Here is a 19,420-nt window from a genome sequence, read left to right on the forward strand (position 1 = left end):
GACATCAAAGGCTAAGACACTTGGTATTTCTTATCACCTGGGAAGATCAAATATAAAGACTAGTACCTATACCAATCAGCTGATAATAAGTTAAACAACTGATGTCTTATACCAAATGGAAGATTAAGAGACTTCTACTGAAATAGTTCTGGGTAAAAGTGCAAACTGAAGCACCTAACTTGTAGAGAGAGAGAGATATAAAGCATAGTATTTGCTTATTTTAGTTGGATGAGCTGAGAAGAACACAGAGCAAGTTGTTATTTCAGAGTCCCTGGATCTGAGCCCCCCAGATTTCCTATGAACACTGGCTTATATAGAGAAAGGAGGGCATATAAGGGAGGTGTTAAAGTCTTTCGTTCTTTTGTTCTTTATTATTCTTTGATTAATGTATTTGTTTGTCTCCTATTTACCTGTATTGATTTATGTACAGCTTACTGTGATACTGTATTCTATGTTGATATTACTTTGCTGATTTATCCATATTTTATTTATATTCCGCTTTTTGCACTTTTTTCAGCGCTTCATATTTTATATTTTAGTAAACTAAGTTTTGCTTTAATAGATTGTGTGTAGAGTGTTCTATAACATAATATAAAATATACTCCCACATGACCACCATGCACATCTCCTTATAACCTTGCCCACCAGAGGCCACTGTGGAAAAATGTACGTCAGAATGTCATGCGGCCAAGGAAGAACCAGCAGATCTTCCCCTTCTGTGCTCTTCTGGACTGAAGAAGCCTGGTGCCTTGGCATTCCTCTGAGTTGCCATCAGATCCATATGAGGTATGACATTAAAATTAACGGTGAGTTCATAGGCTATAGGTATTACCAATTATTAGGCTTATTCAATATTTGTTGATAGTTAATGTGGCTTTCAATGCATACTTCAATGCATACTTCACTTTCAATGCATATCCAGCATAGCTCTCTGCTTCAACGGCAGGGGAGAAGTAAAACTGATACTTCACGCTTATCCAGCATAGCTCTCTGCTTCAATGGCAAGGGAGAAGAAAAACTGATACTTCACGCATATCCAGCATAGCTCTCTGCTTCAACGGCAGGGGAGAAGAAAAACAACCAATAAGGGCTGAATAACATAGTAAACAAATAAGTATGGGTGTAGCTTGCTTATTGCGGCGGTTACTACCCCTAACTAATCAAGCTTGATATTTCACTTGGATGCAGCACCATCACTGCTCTCTACATTAATGGTGGGGGTGAAAGGGAAATAGAACCAAAGGTTACTAAGAGCCAAGAGAAACAGATAAGTATGAGAAAAAAGAAGTGTGAAGCTTGCTGGGCAGACTGGATGGGCCGTTTGGTCTTCTTCTACCGTCATTTCTATGTTTCTATACCAATACAGATCCCTGAGGTACTCCACTGCCCACACCCTTCCACTGAGAAAATTGTCCATTTAATCCTACTCTCTGTTTCCTGTCTTTTAGCCAGTTTGTAATCCATGAAAGGACATCGCCACCTATCCCATGACTTTTTATTTTTCCTAGAAGCCTCATGAGGAATTTTGTCAAACGCCTTCTGAAAATCCAAGTAAACTACATCTACAGGTTCACCTTTATCCACATGTTTATTAACTCCTTCAAAAACGTGAAGCAGATTTGTGAGGCAAGACTTGCCTTGGGTAAAGCCATGCTGACTTTGTTCCATTAAACTATGTCTTTCTATATGTTCTGTGATTTTGATGTTTAGAATACTTTCCACTATTTTTCCTGGCACTGAAGTCAGGCTAACCGGTCTGTAGTTTCCCGGATTGCCCCTGGAGCCCTTTTTAAATATCGGGGTTACATTAGCTATCCTCCAGTCTTAAGATACAATGGATGATTTTAATGATAGGTTATACATTTTTACTAATAGGTCTGAAATTTCATTTTTTAGTTCCTTCAGAACTCTGGGGTGTATACCATCTGGTCCAGGTGATTTACTACTCTTCAGTTTGTCAATCAGGTCTACCACATTTTCTAGGTTTACTGTGATTTGGTTCAGTCCATCTGAATCATTACCCATGAAAACCTTCTCCAGTACGGGTACCTCCCCAACATCCTCTTCAGTAAACACCAAAGAAAAGAAATCATTTAATCTTTCCGCGATGGCCTTATCTTCTCTAAGTGCCCCTTTAATCCCTCGATCATCTAACGGTCCAACTGACTCCCTCACAGGCTTTCTGCTTCGGATATATTTAAAAAAGTTTTTACTGTGAGTTTTTGCCTCTACGGCCAACTTCTTTTCAAATTCTCTCTTAACCTGTCTTATCAATGTCTTACATTTAACTTGCCAACGTTTATGCATTATCCTATTTTCTTCTCTTGGATCCTTCTTCCAATTTTTGAATGAAGATCTTTTGGCTAAAATAGCTTCTTTCACCTCCCGTTTTAACCATGCCGGTAATCGTTTTGCCTTCTTTCCACCTTTCTTTTTTTTTTTTAATTTAAAGTATTTTATTGAGACATGTACACATACAAAGTACAAGCTGTACAATTAACAATGAGGCAGGCACGCAAAGAAACTACAATAAAGAGCAGTACGTATCCTCAACATATGTCTCTTATTGAATGATTTAACCCATCATTCTCCCCCCTAAACCCTCCCCCCAACCCTACCTGCATTCATCTATCTGGGAAGTTGTGTATGTGTCTAAATTACACTATGCACTAGGCATTGAAGGTAAACATAGGGAGGTGAACTCGTGTAGCAGTAATAATGTAGAAAGCTAGTGTCAAAACCTATGGCTATCCATAAGAGGTCCAAGCACAGTCTAAAAAAATCAAAGAAAATCAAAAGAAAAGGGAGGAGTCAGGTGGTATGCGTCCTCCAGGTAAGATATGGCTGCCATACCTTTTGATAAGTCCCAATTGTATTATGTTTGTGCGCAGTAATCTTCGCCAATACACATAATTTGGCCAGATTACCCCTAACTTCAGCCATTCCTGGGCACAAGGGGGACTTCCAATGTCTTGCCACCGCTGTCCTAGTAGCTGTGAAAATATAGTTTATTACTCTATTGGCGCTCCCTTTAGGGAGAATATTGACACCCAGTAACGCATGCTTAGGGGCCACAGTTATTGGTATGTGAAATAATCATGTAAGCCATCGTTCAATATCATTCCATAAAAAGCGAATCTCCTTACACTCCCACCACATATGAAGATAGCTTCCAACTTCTCCACACGCCCTCCAGCACCTGTTAGAAATACGGGAGCTAATTCTGTGAAGACACACTGGAGTCCAGTGCCATCGGTAAAACAGTTTTAGTGAATTTTCAATCAGGGATGCTGCAATAAGGCCCTTGCCCAGTTGCAAAATGATAGCCTCCCAATCTTTTGATGATATTGTACTATGAAAGTCAGCTTCCCATGCCATTATATGGTTATGTTTCACAAAGGGAGCAGAGTTCGGCATTGCATACAGTGCGGACAATAATTTCGCAGTCCGATCAGCTTTACCACATATTATTTCATAGTCCGAGTGACCTTGACTAAAGTGGCCCCCTAGAGACTATGCATTCGCAAAATGCCTTAGTTGAAGGTATGGGAAAATATCTGAGTCATGGCGATCAAATTTAGCTTGCAAATCTGCAAAGGGGAGAATATCCATTGTGCCCCTCACTTGGTCAAAAGTCCGGATTTCCTTAGTCTCTCAGCGCCTAAAGATAGCGGACTTGTAGCCCGGAGTAAAAGATGAGTTGGCATATAAATAAGTATGTCGATGGTATTCCCTGGTGCCTAATAAAAGAGGGCTATCTTTAATCCACAATCCTAATGATAGATTCAAAGAGGGAGGTAAGTAAACCTTAGGTGAGAGCAGCCACGTTTTCTTAGGCTGCCACAGTAAGCTAGTTAATGGGATATCCCCCAAAAGTTGATGATTAAAAATTACCCATAATTTAGGAGTAGCCTGCTTATGCCAGTCAACAATGTTTTTAAGTTGGGCGGCTAAATAGTACTTCATCAGATTAGGGACCCCCATTCCACCCTTTATCCTTGGCTGGTACAGGATCCATCGTGCTATCCGAGGCCGCTTATTACCCCATATGTAAGACATTAGTTTTTTCTGCCAAGTGTGAAGTGTAGCAGGTGGAATAGCTATTGGGAGAGTCTGAAATAAATAGAGCAGCTTGGGTAAAATGGTCATCTTTACCGCCGCAATCCTCCCCAGCCATGAAATACTATATCTATTCTATTCCTCGAGATCCCTGGATAATTTTTGCCATAGGGCATCATAGTTCAGTTGGAATGCATCACCAGTGGCACCAATATAGACACCCAGATATTTTAATTTCTTCTGCGCCCATTTAAACTGAAATTGCTGTTGTAAGTCACGCTCTATGGCAGAGGGGGTATTTATATTCAGTATTTCAGACTTATCCCAGTTAATGCGGAATCCTGATATAGAGCTAAACTCCTCCAAGGCAGCAGTCAAATGGAACAGGGAAGTCCGTGGCTCAGTTATCATGATCATAATGTCATCTGCGAATAGAGACAATTTAGATGAGAACTGGCCCAAGGCTATCCTCTGAACCCGCGAGTCCTGTCGCAACTTGACAGCAAAGGGTTCCAAGAATATGGCAAATAAGAGCGGGGATAACGGACACCCCTGCCTCGTTCCCCTTCACACTGTGAAGGTACCAGAATATCCCCCGTTCACTTTTATACAGGCTAAGGGGTTATCATATAAGCGCATCAACCATTGTAGAAAGGAGTCCCCAAAATTTAATTTACGCAAAAGGGCAAAGAGATAGGGCCAGTGTACCATGTCGAATGCCTTTTCGGCATCGACCGATAGAGCCAAGGCCGGTGTATTATGTTTAGTTACCCACCAGATCATGTCTAAGATTTTATGCACATTGTCACTGGCTTGGCGCCCTGGTATGAAGCCAGCCTGATCTGGATGAATTATCTGTGCTATAAAACTATTTAGGCGAGTCGCTAGAATTTTTGCTAATATCTTCAGGTCGATATTTATCAGAGATATTGGACGGTAAGATCCACAGAGCATCGGGTCACGGCCTGGCTTAGCAAGGATAGTAATCCCAGCTGTATTACCATCGGGCGATAAAGGAATGCCCTCCTTCAATGCTCGAAAGAATTTAACTAATAAGGGGGCCAATTCCCCAGAAAAAGCCTGGCAGAAATGACCTGTATAACCATTGAGTCCAGGCGATTTCCCGGGCTTTTGCGATTTAATGGCTAGGCGTACTTCAACTTCAGTAATATCTTTTTCCATAACAGCGCGCTGAGACTCAGTTAGTTCCCTTAAAGGGACATTATCCAGATACGCATCTATCCCTTCTGAACTTATTCCTGCATCCCGAGAGTATAGCTTGGAATAGAAATGCAAAAACCTTTGCCGTATAGATTTATTATCAGTTAACATGTCCCCATTATGCGCCTTGATTTTGACTATCATAGATTGTGACTGCCTATGTTTAAGTGTTTGGGCTAGAAGCTTCCCGGCTTTATTGCCGCCTTCAAAATATTTTTGTTGGGTTAGAGTTAACTGATATGCTAAGGCTGCTGCATCTATAGAAGCTATCTGGTTTCGTACATCTATTATTTGAGTGGAAAGGGTAGAAGAGGTGGGGGCAGCCTTGTGTCGTTCTTCCAACCTTTTTAAGTTTGTAAGGAGTCCTTCTTTATCCCTTTCCCTTTGCTTTTTAAGATGAGTAGAGCGGGCAATGAATTTGCCCCGCAGTACTGTCTTGAGGCAATCCCAAAGTACCACAGAGTTTATGTCTCCTGTGTCATTGTATTCTAAATATTCTGTTATTTCGGCTCGTATTTGAGTAAGATACTGAGGATCATCAAGGAGGGAGTCGTTAAATCTCCAAAATCGTAAGCCTCTGTCATAATCCGTTATTTCTAAAGTGAACCAAATAGGGGCGTGATCCGACCATTGAATTGGTTCAATGTCAACTTTTATGACTCTTGGTGCTAAAATGGTACTGACTAGAAACATGTCGAGCCTGGAATAGCTCTCATTGGGATGGGAAAAGAAGGTGTAATTTCTGGTTTACGATATCTGGTGCGCCAAATATCAATAACCCCATGGGACTTCATAAAGGATTTCAGAGCACTTCTAGCAACCTTGGAATCATAACTTTGGCCACTGGAAGTATCTAGGCTAGGATTAATAGTCAAGTTAAAGTCACCACCTATAATCGCCTGCCCCTCAATCTTCCCTTCTAGGGTATGAGACAAGGTCTGATAGAATTCTGCCTTAGAGGAAGTAGGGCCATAAACAGAAAGAAAGGTATACAGCTCACCCCCGATTGTGAGAGTCAGAGATAAATACCTGCCATCTATGTCTGCATAAATCCCTTTTAATTCGAAGTGGACATCCTTATGGGTAAGAATGCCCACTCCTGCGTATTTGGACTGCTTCGTGGCTGCCGCCCAATATTGATAAGGGTATTTATCAGTTTGCATTAGTCGCTGGTAGCATTTCCTCAGATAAGTTTCTTGGAGGAATACAATATCAGCATGTAATTGTCTAATTCTCTAAACAATAAGCGACTTTTTCTAGGAGTATTGAGACCCTTCACATTTAGAGAAAAGAACTGAAATTTTGCCATCATCCCATATTATCCCCTCTCCCATATCCTGCAATAAAAGGGACCCTCTGTCTATCGCTGGCTGGGCTTGTGTAAGTTATATGGCTTGCTGAATGGGCCCACACTATTTCCTCCCACAGAGACCTCATAAGACTTAAAAGCACGAGTCCAGACCCCCCAAAGCAATACGTAAAACAGAATACATATACCAAACTCCCCTTTACTAACATCCACACCTCCCCAATAGTCAACATATTTCCCATCATATATATCTCCCCCCTCCCACCCTGCCCCACAACCTGAGATATTCCACTCATATCTCAGTATATGGATGGAGGATGTTAAGTCACTTCTCCTGTGCTCTCTTCTCGGACCTGCGAATTAAAACATCAAAACTTTTGGAATGAACGTTAGAAACAGATTAAATGCAGTCCAGTTATTTCTAGACCTCTACAACGGAATGAGCTGCCAAGCGAGCTGCAATGATAAGGCTGCCCACGGCAAAAACAGTATGGACCGCTAGCATGAGCAATTGAGAAAACAGGTGATCTGCCCCTGGTGCAGAAATCATGCAGGGTCAGATTGTCCAGAAGGTCCCGTGGAGCTTCTCTGCAGACGCCATCTTCCATTGGTAACGCGCTGCCATTTCGGTGGTGCCGGTGGGCCTCCTCGGTTGGTGGTGCCGGCTACTGCGGGTTTGGGAGGTATCTCCACATTCAGCCCTGCGGCTTTAAGGATCTCATGATCATCTCACCTCAATCCATCAATTCTTCACCTACACTTTCAGACAATTCACCCCCCTCTCTCCCTACATTCTCCCAAACCGTAAGAGACCTAGGTGTCACACTTGACCCCCAATTCAGCCTACAGAAATTTATCTCTGCCACCATCAAAGACTGTTACTACAAACTACACACTCTCAAAAAACTTAAACCCATCCTGCATTTCAACGACTTTAGAACTGCCCTACAAGCCCTTATATATTATCCAAAATAGATTACTCAAACGCTTTACTCCTAGGTCTCCCGAAGAACAGCCTTGCCCCCCTTCAGCTGCTTCAAAATGCAGCTGCACGTGTACTAACTGGCTCCCGTAGAAAAGAACACATCACACCTGTTCTCAAACAACTTCATTGGCTTCCCATCACAGCCAGAATTCAATTTAAAACTCTCACCCTCATACATAAAGCCGTCCACAATCCCGACATGCTCTGGTTCTCAGACAGTTTACACATCCGTTTCTCCTCCAGACCCACCAGAACACCCTACACAGCAAATATTCATACTCCATCTCCCAAACGTTTCCACCTAACAACCACCAAACAACGTGCGCTATCCCTAGCTGGACCTTCCCTATGGAACTCTATCCCCACCCACCTACGCCTTGAGACCTGCGCCAAAAAATTCAGACAAAATCTCAAGACTTGGCTTTTTACACGAGCCTACACATGAACCCCCCTACTTTTCACCCCTTTCTCCTACACCCTTCCCCCCCCACCCCCTCCCAAAGCCTACTACCGATCTCCCCCCCTCCTAACTCCCTCCCCCTAACTTTTTATTGTAAATAATTTACTTGTATATAATTTGTCATTGCGTATATCTAACCATTTTATTGCGCTTATCTAATTGTACAGCATTTCCTTTGTTTTCCTCCCTCTCCCCCCCTACCCAGTTCTCTTATCAGTTTCACTGTAAAGCCCCGTTGGCCATTTAATGTTACATGGAAACCGATGTGATGTTTTCTTAACAAATGTCGGTATACAAAAATTTTAAATAAAATAAAATAAAAATAAAATAAATCTCTGCAGCTTCCTCTACTGTGCGTACACGATGTGAAATCCCTTGAATCGTAAAGACAAGACCACCAGGAAAAAAGCCATCGATAGCGAATATTAGAGGTCAAAAGCTGGTAAGTGACACACCGAAATTCTTGGCGTTTCCGTAGTGTGGCTGCTGCAAGGTCCGCAAAGATGGCGATCTCGTGGCCTTCCCAGAGCCATGTGTGCTGTTTTCGAGCTGCGTTGTAGACTTGTTCCTTTTGTTTATAGGAAAGATAGCACCCCACTATGTCCCTGGGTTGATTGGAGAGCCAAGGTCCAAGGGTCCTGTGTGCTCTTTCAATATTAATAACAAGAGCCTCAGAGTCTACATTCTGCTCACCTTGTAGTAGGAAAAATTTGGAGATTGTAGTGACCACTTCCATGCAGTCAGAGTACTCTTCAGTCTCCGGCACGCCTCTAATTCGAATGTTGCAGCGGCGGCTGTGGTTCTCAATGTCTTCCATTTTCTCAGATAATTGTTGACATTGGGAATGGAGCGATTCATTTTCTTTTTGGAGAGCATGCCATCCCTCACCCTGAGTGTCCAATCTAATCTCCGTTTCGTCGAGTCTCCGGGTGATCTCTGTGTGTTCTTCTCGGATTTCTGCAATTAAGGTTGTCATTTCAGTTTTATAAGTTTTTATGTCGTGTCTTATTTCCTGTAGCCAGCTTCTTATTTCGCCGCGTGTGGGATAATCCGCGTCAGTCCCAGCTGCCATTTCATTCGTCTCCCCGATTTCTTCTCGCGGCTCCGCAGGCGCCATTTTGCTGCACGCCGGCTCGGGTTCCTCACATAGGAAAATTTCTGTAAATCCGCTGTTTTCCTCTTCCCCGGCGCTGCCATCGAGATCTCGAGTCGGTAAGCTTCCCAAGAATGTAATCAGAGGGTGCAAATACGATGCCAAAAGTTGCGTTTGGTCTGAGCGAGACGGAGAGCACAGATTCAAGGTGTTTTCATGAGAAGTGATGTCACTTCCTCCTCTTTCCACCTTTCTTAATGTGTGGAATACATCTGGATTGTGCTTCTAGGATGGTTTTTTTTTTTTTTGTTTAACAATGACCACGTCTCTTGCACACTTTTTACTTTTGTAGCTGCTCCTTTCAGTTTTTTTCTAACTATTTTTCTCATTTTATCAAAGTTTCCCCTTTGAAAGTTTAGCACGAGAGCCGTGGATTTGCTTACTGTCCCCCTTCCAGTCATTAAATCAAATTTAATCATATTATGATCACTATTGCCAAGTGGCCCCACCACCGTTACCTCTCTCACCAAATCCTGTTCTTCACTGAGAATTAGATCTAAAATTGCTCCCTCTCTCGTCTGTTTCTGAACCAATTGCTCCATAAAGCTATCATTTATTCCATCCAGGAACTTTATCTCTCTAACGTGTCCCGATGATACATTTACCCAGTCAATATTGGGGTAATTGAAGTCTCACACAACACTGGTGCAAGATCAAAGTTTAATCACCACAATTTCTATGGTGGTTATTAGCAATTCCAATAATGAAAGGAATCAATTTTTTTATAGTGGCAACTCCATGCGTTCAACAGAACAGAATTCAAACAGGTCCCCCGACACGGTCCCGTGTTTCGCTGGGCTGCTTCGGGAGGGACCAGGGGTATATTATAATCTAAGACATAAAACAAATATCAATGAGTATAAATAATGGTGAAAAAGGGGCTACACAGTACCGAACTTTACGAATGTACATACCTTTATGAAAATACCCGGAGCGCGCAAGCTCACACAGGTGTGGGGCATTTAAACACAGAAAAGGCGCGAACGTGACAGCTCTCGCGAGAGCTGTCAACTTACAGCTGATCTCGGCGGATCCGCACAGTGGATACCCATCTAATAAAACAGGTACCACTCAATTTCTTTATTGAGGCCAGAGGGGGCTACCGTGTCTAAAATAAAGATCCATCTCTGCTCCCTCCTGCCTAGGATCTCGGGGTAGTTGCCTCCCCGGGGAGGGCGGCGCACAACCTCGATCACCAGGAAGGAGAGATCAGAGATGGTATGTTCGCATTCAAGCCAGTGAGACACCAGGGGTTCATCAAGTCTATTTAAACGAATATTAGAACAATGTTCAATTATTCGAGTTTTTAACATACGTGTAGTTTTGCCCACGTAGAGCAACGGGCATGGGCACTTCACAATATATATCACCCCTTTAGTGAGACAGTCCGATGAAGAGCGAAGTTTAAACACCCGCCCCGTGCGTGGATGTATAAATTCTGACATATCGGCTGTGTGGCTGCACATTGTGCAATGACCACAAGGACCATGTGTTCCTAAATTGTCAGACGGATCAGTGAATGGGTAAGTGTGCACTAGCCTGTCCCGTAGATTTTTGCCACGCTTAAAAGTAAAACGAAGCGGGCCATGTAACAGTTCAGTGAGTGAAAGTGCCGACCAGTGTCGCCGTATCGTCTCAGCAATGGTACTCCCCATTATTGAGAATGGCAAAATACAGTTGTTAGATTCATCAGGCAAACTGGAGGATGGTAAAAATAGCCAGTCCCGGTTTGTGTATAGCGCTCTCTTAAAAGCTCTCTTGACTACCCTGTAAGGATAGCCGCGGTCCAGAAAACGGTTGATCATTGCTTTTGCCTGTATAGAAAATTCCAAGCGGGTGGAGCATAAACGGCGTAAACGTAAGAACTGGCCTGTTGGGATATTGTCGCGCAAAGCACGAGGATGACAACTCTGATACTGTAATAGAGTGTTCCGGTCAGTATGCTTACGATAAATAGATGTTTCAAAATGCTCCTGACCTGCTGTAATCAAAATATCTAAAAAAGCGATTTTCCAGCGGTGAATACAGAAGTTAAATTGTATATGGGCATTGAGAGAGTTGAGCCAATCCAGAAAACAATAAAATTGTATATCTGTGCCCATCCAAATAACCAAGACGTCGTCAATGTACCTACGCCAAAGATAAATGAATCTGAACCACTCAGAGGAATAAATAAATTGACTCTCAAAGTTATCCATAAAAAGACAAGCCAAACTGGGGGCCATAGTGGCCCCCATAGCTGTGCCTTTAATCTGTTTAAAATATGAGTCATGGAACTGAAAGAAATTCTCAGTAAGGGCTAGTTCAGATAACTGCATTAAAAAGAAGTAGGTACACGATGAGGTCGTGGGCGTTTATCCAAAGTGTGTGAGATCACTTGAAGTGCTTCAGTCTGAGGAATATTTGAGTATAGTGAAATAACATCAAGTGTAACAAAAAAGAATGGGTTAGGGGGAAATGGCAGTTCAGATAATATGGAGATCAAATGAGTGGAGTCCCTCACATATGACTGAATTAGTGACACAAAAGGTTTTAGAAAAAAGTCCACGAACTGGGATAAGGGTTCAAGGAGAGAACCAATGCCCGAGACGATAGGACGACCAGGCGGATGCGTAAGCGTTTTATGGATTTTGGGTAACGTGTAGAACTGTGGCGTAACAGGATGTGGGGTGGTGAGAAATTTCCCTTCTTTAGTTGTAATAATATGTCGGTCTACTGCTTCCTGAATAAGTTGTTTAATAGTCCCCTGTAGTTCTTCGGTGGGATCAGTCAATAGTGGGCTATAAAATTCACGGTCACTCAGTTGGCGAACAACCTCAGTATCATAATCAGAACGGTCCTGGACGACGATCCCGCCACCCTTGTCCGCTGGTTTAATCATAATGGAATGATCCTTGCTTAAGGACATTAAAGCATGTGTCTCGTCTCTAGTCATGTTGTAACGAATAAATCGTTTGGATAAGAAGATCGTACGTACATCCCTACTGACTAGGCGTTCAAAAGCACCGAGGGAGACATCAATAGGGCCTGGGGGGATCCACCGAGACCGCGGGCGCATAACTGACATATCCGTAGATGTGTCAGAATCCAAAAAGAATAATTTAAGTCTCAACAAGCGAAAAAAAGCGGTGAAGGTGTGTAAATACATCAAATATATCCCCCTTTATCGTGGGGACAAAGGAAAGTCCCTTCTCTAAAACCCTTAATTCACATTCAGAAAGATTATGTGAAGATAAGTTAAACACAGTCTCACGGTTTACTGCCACGGATCCGCTTGTGAACGTGTTACACGAGCTGGTCTCTGTGCTCGCTGGACTGTTGTGGTTCCCTTCGCTCGCGATCCCCGGGTGTTGCGTTGACCGTGGCCCGAGTCTAAAAAAGATGCCGCGATCGATGCATACCGAGAGGATGCAGAGAGTCCCAAAGCAGAGTCGGAGGAATTTTGACCAGTTTGTTCGCTGACTAGCGGTGCGCCATCTTGAGGTTGTTGTCCGCGATTCCAACGCTGAGCCCCTCCCCGAGGGCGATGTGCTGCCTGCTCTTCTGATGAGGAGTCTCCTGACGAGGAAGAGTCCTCGGCAAAGGTAACCTTCTTGGCAGGTTTTTGACTCATCCATCGATATACGTACCCTGTCTGATAATCGGTAGCGTCCCGCTGGAATTTACTGAATTTGACCGCTTTCAATTCAGAGCGGAACTTAGATAGATTTGCTTGAAATTCCTGAAGTTGCTGATCGAACAGGTCCACCACTGTAGATGATTTAATCGTCTCAGTTTTAAGAGAAACTTCTGCTTTCAACTGATCAATAAGCTCTTTATTAGTCTCGATGATCAGCACCATCAAATCCAAAGAACATTTATTAAGTATTTTGTTCCAGCACGCTAAAAATGCGGGGTTGTCAGTGTGGAGACGAGGCTCTTTTTGAATACGGAGTCCCCTGGGTATCCGGCGAATGCGACAGTATTCTATAAGTGTTGATGAGTGGAGCTCAGCCCTGGTCAATCGCTTCTGAGTATTGATCAGATCCGTCCAGGTCACTGGAGGAGTGGTATCCAAGGAGGAGTCCTCAAAGAAAGGATTAGCTGTAAGTACCGCGTTCACTGCGGCTTCCGAATAACTAAACGTGTAATCGTCAGTAGCCATAACATGCTCCGATAGAGCGGCACTAGTCCAAATGAAGAAGGAGCAAACCCTTGCACGTAAGCAAGTATCACACAACACTGGTGCAAGATCAAAGTTTAATCACCACAATTTCTATGGTGGTTATTAGCAATTCCAATAATGAAAGGAATCAATTTTTTTATAGTTGCAACTCCATGCGTTCAACAGAACAGAATTCAAACAGGTCCCCCGACACGGTCCCGTGTTTCGCTGGGCTGCTTCGGGAGGGACCAGGGGTATATTATAATCTAAGACATAAAACAAATATCAATGAGTATAAATAATGGTGAAAAAGGGGCTACACAGTACCGAACTTTACGAATGTACATACCTTTATGAAAATACCCGGAGCGCGCAAGCTCACACAGGTGTGGGGCATTTAAACACAGAAAAGGCGCGAACGTGACAGCTCTCGCGAGAGCTGTCAACTTACAGCTGATCTCGGCGGATCCGCACAGTGGATACCCATCTAATAAAACAGGTACCATTCAATTTCTTTATTGAGGCCAGAGGGGGCTACCGTGTCTAAAATAAAGATCCATCTCTGCTCCCTCCTGCCTAGGATCTCGGGGTAGTTGCCTCCCCGGGGAGGGCGGCGCACAACCTCGATCACCAGGAAGGAGAGATCAGAGATGGTATGTTCGCATTCAAGCCAGTGAGACACCAGGGGTTCATCAAGTCTATTTAAACGAATATTAGAACAATGTTCAATTATTCGAGTTTTTAACATACGTGTAGTTTTGCCCACGTAGAGCAACGGGCATGGGCACTTCACAATATATATCACCCCTTTAGTGAGACAGTCCGATGAAGAGCGAAGTTTAAACACCCGCCCCGTGCGTGGATGTATAAATTCTGACATATCGGCTGTGTGGCTGCACATTGTGCAATGACCACAAGGACCATGTGTTCCTAAATTGTCAGACGGATCAGTGAATGGGTAAGTGTGCACTAGCCTGTCCCGTAGATTTTTGCCACGCTTAAAAGTAAAACGAAGCGGGCCATGTAACAGTTCAGTGAGTGAAAGTGCCGACCATAGAAAGTGCCACCATAGAAATTGTGGTGATTAAACTTTGATCTTGCACCAGTGTTGTGTGATACTTGCTTACGTGCAAGGGTTTGCTCCTTCTTCATTTGGACTAGTGCCGCTCTATCGGAGCATGTTATGGCTACTGACGATTACACGTTTAGTTATTCGGAAGCCGCAGTGAACGCGGTACTTACAGCTAATCCTTTCTTTGAGGACTCCTCCTTGGATACCACTCCTCCAGTGACCTGGACGGATCTGATCAATACTCAGAAGCGATTGACCAGGGCTGAGCTCCACTCATCAACACTTATAGAATACTGTCGCATTCGCCGGATACCCAGGGGACTCCGTATTCAAAAAGAGCCTCGTCTCCACACTGACAACCCCGCATTTTTAGCGTGCTGGAACAAAATACTTAATAAATGTTCTTTGGATTTGATGGTGCTGATCATCGAGACTAATAAAGAGCTTATTGATCAGTTGAAAGCAGAAGTTTCTCTTAAAACTGAGACGATTAAATCATCTACAGTGGTGGACCTGTTCGACCAGCAACTTCAGGAATTTCAAGCAAACCTATCTAAGTTCCGCTCTGAATTGAAAGCGGTCAAATTCAGTAAATTCCAGCGGGACGCTACCGATTATCAGACAGGGTACGTATATCGATGGATGAGTCAAAAACCTGCCAAGAAGGTTACCTTTGCCGAGGACTCTTCCTCGTCAGGAGACTCCTCATCAGAAGAGCAGGCAGCACATCGCCCTCGGGGAGGGGCTCAGCGTTGGAATCGCGGACAACAACCTCAAGATGGCGCACCGCTAGTCAGCGAACAAACTGGTCAAAATTCCTCCGACTCTGCTTTGGGACTCTCTGCATCCTCTCGGTATGCATCGATCGCGGCATCTTTTTTAGACTCGGGCCACGGTCAACGCAACACCCGGGGATCGCGAGCGAAGGGAACCACAACAGTCCAGCGAGCACAGAGACCAGCTCGTGTAACACGTTCACAAGCGGATCCGTGGCAGTAAACCGTGAGACTGTGTTTAACTTATCTTCACATAATCTTTCTGAATGTGAATTAAGGGTTTTAGAGAAGGGACTTTCCTTTGTCCCCACGATAAAGGGGGATATATTTGATGTATTTACACACCTTCACCGCTTTTTTCGCTTGTTGAGACTTAAATTATTCTTTTTGGATTCTGACACATCTACGGATATGTCAGTTATGCGCCCGCGGTCTCGGTGGATCCCCCCAGGCCCTATTGATGTCTCCCTCGGTGCTTTTGAACGCCTAGTCAGTAGGGATGTACGTACGATCTTCTTATCCAAACGATTTATTCGTTACAACATGACTAGAGACGAGACACATGCTTTAATGTCCTTAAGCAAGGATCATTCCATTATGATTAAACCAGCGGACAAGGGTGGCGGGATCGTCGTCCAGGACCGTTCTGATTATGATACTGAGGTTGTTCGCCAACTGAGTGACCGTGAATTTTATAGCCCACTATTGACTGATCCCACCGAAGAACTACAGGGGACTATTAAACAACTTATTCAGGAAGCAGTAGACCGACATATTATTACAACTAAAGAAGGGAAATTTCTCACCACCCCACATCCTGTTACGCCACAGTTCTACACGTTACCCAAAATCCATAAAACGCTTACGCATCCGCCTGGTCGTCCTATCGTCTCGGGCATTGGTTCTCTCCTTGAACCCTTATCCCAGTTCGTGGACTTTTTTCTAAAACCTTTTGTGTCACTAATTCAGTCATATGTGAGGGACTCCACTCATTTGATCTCCATATTATCTGAACTGCCATTTCCCCCTAACCCATTCTTTTTTGTTACACTTGATGTTATTTCACTATACTCAAATATTCCTCAGACTGAAGCACTTCAAGTGATCTCACACACTTTGGATAAACGCCCACGACCTCATCGTGTACCTACTTCTTTTTTAATGCAGTTATCTGAACTAGCCCTTACTGAGAATTTCTTTCAGTTCCATGACTCATATTTCAAACAGATTAAAGGCACAGCTATGGGGGCCACTATGGCCCCCAGTTTGGCTTGTCTTTTTATGGATAACTTTGAGAGTCAATTTATTTATTCCTCTGAGTGGTTCAGATTCATTTATCTTTGGCGTAGGTACATTGACGACGTCTTGGTTATTTGGATGGGCACAGATATACAATTTTATTGTTTTCTGGATTGGCTCAACTCTCTCAATGCCCATATACAATTTAACTTCTGTATTCACCGCTGGAAAATCGCTTTTTTAGATATTTTGATTACAGCAGGTCAGGAGCATTTTGAAACATCTATTTATCGTAAGCATACTGACCGGAACACTCTATTACAGTATCAGAGTTGTCATCCTCGTGCTTTGCGCGACAATATCCCAACAGGCCAGTTCTTACGTTTACGCCGTTTATGCTCCACCCGCTTGGAATTTTCTATACAGGCAAAAGTAATGATCAACCGTTTTCTGGACCGCGGCTATCCTTACAGGGTAGTCAAGAGAGCTTTTAAGAGAGCGCTATACACAAACCGGGACTGGCTATTTTTACCATCCTCCAGTTTGCCTGATGAATCTAACAACTGTATTTTGCCATTCTCAATAATGGGGAGTACCATTGCTGAGACGATACGGCGACACTGGTCGGCACTTTCACTCACTGAACTGTTACATGGCCCGCTTCGTTTTACTTTTAAGCGTGGCAAAAATCTACGGGACAGGCTAGTGCACACTTACCCATTCACTGATCCGTCTGACAATTTAGGAACACATGGTCCTTGTGGTCATTGCACAATGTGCAGCCACACAGCCGATATGTCAGAATTTATACATCCACGCACGGGGCGGGTGTTTAAACTTCGCTCTTCATCGGACTGTCTCACTAAAGGGGTGATATATATTGTGAAGTGCCCATGCCCGTTGCTCTACGTGGGCAAAACTACACGTATGTTAAAAACTCGAATAATTGAACATTGTTCTAATATTCGTTTAAATAGACTTGATGAACCCCTGGTGTCTCACTGGCTTGAATGCGAACATACCATCTCTGATCTCTCCTTCCTGGTGATCGAGGTTGTGCGCCGCCCTCCCCGGGGAGGCAACTACCCCGAGATCCTAGGCAGGAGGGAGCAGAGATGGATCTTTATTTTAGACACGGTAGCCCCCTCTGGCCTCAATAAAGAAATTGAGTGGTACCTGTTTTATTAGATGGGTATCCACTGTGCGGATCCGCCGAGATCAGCTGTAAGTTGACAGCTCTCGCGAGAGCTGTCACGTTCGCGCCTTTTCTGTGTTTAAATGCCCCACACCTGTGTGAGCTTGCGCGCTCCGGGTATTTTCATAAAGGTATGTACATTCGTAAAGTTCGGTACTGTGTAGCCCCTTTTTCACCATTATTTATACTCATTGATATTTGTTTTATGTCTTAGATTATAATATACCCCTGGTCCCTCCCGAAGCAGCCCAGCGAAACACGGGACCGTGTCGGGGGACCTGTTTGAATTCTGTTCTGTTGAACGCATGGAGTTGCCACTATAAAAAAAAAAAAATTGATTCCTTTCATTATTGGAATTGCTAATAACCACCATAGAAATTGTGGTGATTAAACTTTGATCTTGCACCAGTGTTGTGTGATACTTGCTTACGTGCAAGGGTTTGCTCCTTCTTCATTTGGGGTAATTGAAGTCTCCCATTATTACCGCACTATCAATTTGGTTAGCTTCCCTAATTTCTCTTAGCATTTCACTGTCAGTCTCACCATCTTGACCAGGTGTATACTCCTATCACTATAGTCTTCCCCGACACACAAGGGATTTCTACCCATGAAGATTCAATTGTGCATTTAGTCTCATGCAGGATGTTTATCCTGTTGGACTCTATGCCATCCTAAAGCACCACACCGCCTCCCGGGTGCTCCTCTCTGTCTTTGCAATATAGTTTGTACCCCGGTATAGCACTGCCCCATTGGTTGTCCTCCTTCCACCATGTCTCTTGAGATGCCAATTAAGTCTATGTCATCATTCACTGCTATACATTCTAATTCTCCCATCTTACTTCTTAAGACTTCTGGCATTAGCATACAAACATTTCAAAGTTTGTTTTTTGTTTGTATTTTCATTCTGCTTTTTAATTGATATGGATAAGTTAGAATTTTTTAGCTCAGGTGAGTTTTTAGTTACAGGCACTTGGACTACTTTTTTTATTATTGGAACCTCACTGTCAGGATGCCCTAATTCTAATGCATCATTAGTATCCTTTGAAGATACCTCTCTCCGAACCATGCGCTGCTGAGCGACTGTCGGCTTTCCCCTTTGTTCTAGTTTAAAAGCTGCTCTATCTCCTTTTTAAAGGTTAGCACCAGCAGTCTGGTTCCACCCTGGTTAAGGTGGAGCCCATCCCTTCGGAAGACTCCCACTTCCCAAAAAGGTTCCCCAGTTCCTAACAAAACTGAATCCCTCTTCCTTGCACCATCGTCTCATCCACACATTGAGACTCCGGAGCTCTGACTGCTTCTGGTGACCTGCACGTGGAACAGGGAGCATTTCAGAGAATGCTACCCTGGAGGTTCTGGATTTAAGTTTTCTACCTAAGAGCCTAAATTTGGGTTCCAGAAACTTCTTCCCACATTTTCCTATGTTGTTGGTGCCCACATGTACCACGACAGCCGGCTCCTCCCCAGCACTGTCTAAAATCCTATCTAGGTGATGCGTGAGGTCCGCCACCTTCGCACCAGGTAGGCATGTTACCAGGCGATCCTCACGCCCACCAGCCACCCATCTGTCTACATTCCTAATAATCGAATCACCAACTATGACGGCCGACCTAACCCTTCCCTCCTGGGCAGTAGGCCTTGGGGAGATATCCTCGGTACGAAAGGACAGTGCATCACCTGGAGAGCAGGTCCTTGATACAGGATCCTTTCCTGCTACACCAGGTTGATGCTCTCCAATCATGAGACCTTCTTCCTCCAAGGCAGCACCAGGGCTGCCAGTCTGAAGTTGGAACTTGGCTACTATGTCCCT

At 43.8% G+C, this 19,420-nt stretch overlaps 1 protein-coding gene across 4 annotated transcripts in view; it reads right to left on the minus strand.

Annotated features, from left to right (window-relative positions):
* The window catches only part of DGCR8 (DGCR8 microprocessor complex subunit), a 220,167-nt gene that overhangs the window by 16,012 nt on the left and 184,735 nt on the right, over positions 1-19,420 (minus strand). The window lies entirely within an intron of this gene.

Source organism: Rhinatrema bivittatum, chromosome 11 (assembly GCF_901001135.1).
Source record: "Rhinatrema bivittatum chromosome 11, aRhiBiv1.1, whole genome shotgun sequence".
NCBI lineage: Eukaryota > Metazoa > Chordata > Amphibia > Gymnophiona > Rhinatrematidae > Rhinatrema > Rhinatrema bivittatum.